Genomic DNA, 2,350 nt, shown 5'->3' with positions numbered 1-2,350 from the left:
ATTAGTAACTGGTATCTAGCACTAGTTTTAGTCGTTAGTTAATCATGTACTTGACAAATTGTTCTTCGTAAATTTGTCTCCTTTAAATCAAGAAAAGAATTAATTTTTTCCAGCGCATAATTATAAGATAATTTTGGGCTGTTAACAATGTAAATAAGATATTGGTTTTAACAGAAATAAAACTTTCCTTTTTTTTTTTTTTTTCTTTTTTTCTTATTCAACAAAAAAATAAGTTTTTTTTTTTCTTTTTTCTTTCTTTTTTTTTTTTTGGGGTGAATATGCTTAAAATAAGTTGGCAAAAGTTAAGGAATGTCCCCTTCTTTATCTATTAAAGTTAAATAAATTTCTTTTTTTTTTTGTGAGCATTTCTTATATGTATATTTTCTTATTTTAGACCAAAAAGGGAAAATGGGCAGGGAAAAAATATTAAAAAAAAGAAAGAAAAAAAATGAAGATGCTGTGCTTACCTGTTGAGCTATGAAGCTTTATGAGTAAAATATTAGTGAGAGAGAGAGAGAGAGAGAGAGAGAGAGAGAGAGGGACAGAACAACTTTTTCAGCACCCCAACTTGCATCTGAATTATACCTACACAAAAAATAAGGAAAAAAAACCACCAAAGAACCTGGATATTTTAATATTACAGCTATTGATACCGTTGTCTAATAATGCCAAACAGCTCCAACATGGGTTGGTGTTCAGAAATAGTGGCAGCATTATAGATTATCTACAAATTTTATCACGTTGCCCACGAATAAATATGGTGGGTGTGTGTGTTACTAACTATTTCTCTCTCCTTTTTTTTTCTCAATTTTTTTTTTTGAAATAAATTTTTTTTTCTCAATTTTATGTATACAAAGTTGTGCTTGATTCTGATGAATATTATACGAAGCTATGCTTAAGCAGCCATCCACCGGACTAAGGGAGCATTTGGGCCGGGCTTGGTATTTTTAATATCAACACTCTTTGGATAATGGGGCCCAAACTGAATATATTTTGACAAAGTCTACGATGTTGTATATAGAGAATCTAGTTACGATCCTCTCTATTTTTTAATATATAAAGATATATTTTGAAACTCTTTTTTTTTTTTTTTTTTTTTTTTTAACACTGAGTCAAATTTGTATCTACACAAGCATGAATATGTTTGGTCTTTGTTGGCTAAACATTTTCACATTGTTCTTTTTTCATATTGCAAACAATTTTTGAAATATTCATACTTATTCAATTGTAAAACACGGAATATGTTTAAGTTTCAAACACGCCAAAATGAAAAAAGAAAAAAAAAAAAATTGCATGAAGAGAGTTTCGATCAAATGGAAGCTCATATCGCAGTTGAAAAATGAAAAAAAAAAAAAAAGTTCAAACAATCACAAAATCCAATTCTCACACTTCCAATATCAGAAAAAAGAAATGTTATATTGAAATTAATTTTAATTATGAATCATTTAATTTGGAATAGTGTTTTGGATGATCTTAATTGATATATTTGTTAAGATAATTGTCAATTATTTTGCCAATCTTTAATAAGGAATATGTCACAATCTGGCCTTTATTGTTATCCTATGTATATATATATATATATATATATAAATATATATTTCACAATAAGCCATCTTTTAAAAGTCACAAAGTTTCATACTAGAAACTTGAACCAGTCCACACATTGAATAATTAAAAACATTGGACTAATAAAAGAAAACATCCAAGAGAATCCCAACACCTCCTAGAGCATGACTATGAAAAATATCAATAATAAACCAATTAATTAGATGGAATAAGCGTATGAGCCATCCAAGTCAAAATCAATAGTCCTCGGTCGCAACTGAGGTCCAAATGCTCAAGTTGAAGCGAAGAGTATTCATATCTTTTGGTCATATATAATTAATGGTCAGCATTTGTGTACCAGCCTCAAAGTGGACCACTATTATTTTCACAAATTGTGATTTCTAGAACCCCATGATTGTTATTATATACAAGTAATTTGGACCGCCAAAGTCTTCAAAAAATAATAATAAAAAATAGCTACTATCAATGCTTTTCTTTTACTAAGATTATTAGTAATTCATGTGTCATTTGTAATGGTTTTTGTTTTTTATTGTTACTAAATTGTATATAATTTACTTATTTAAATTATTTGTTATTGTTAACTAATGATAGCTAGACATTTTAATAAAATTATTATTATAATTATTATCATCATTTATTATTTCTATAGCAAATTCATTTATGAATGAAAAATAATGTCACAATAAGTGATCCATAATTAATTGGTTGGTCACAATCAAGCACAGATGACAATTTATTGGTATGTTTACTTTTCTATATTGTCTTTTAAATTTTAATCAAATCC

This window comes from Ziziphus jujuba, chromosome 10 (genome assembly GCF_031755915.1).
Source record: "Ziziphus jujuba cultivar Dongzao chromosome 10, ASM3175591v1".
In the NCBI taxonomy this organism is placed as follows: domain Eukaryota; kingdom Viridiplantae; phylum Streptophyta; class Magnoliopsida; order Rosales; family Rhamnaceae; genus Ziziphus; species Ziziphus jujuba.
Note: the sequence above shows the minus strand (reverse complement) of the source record.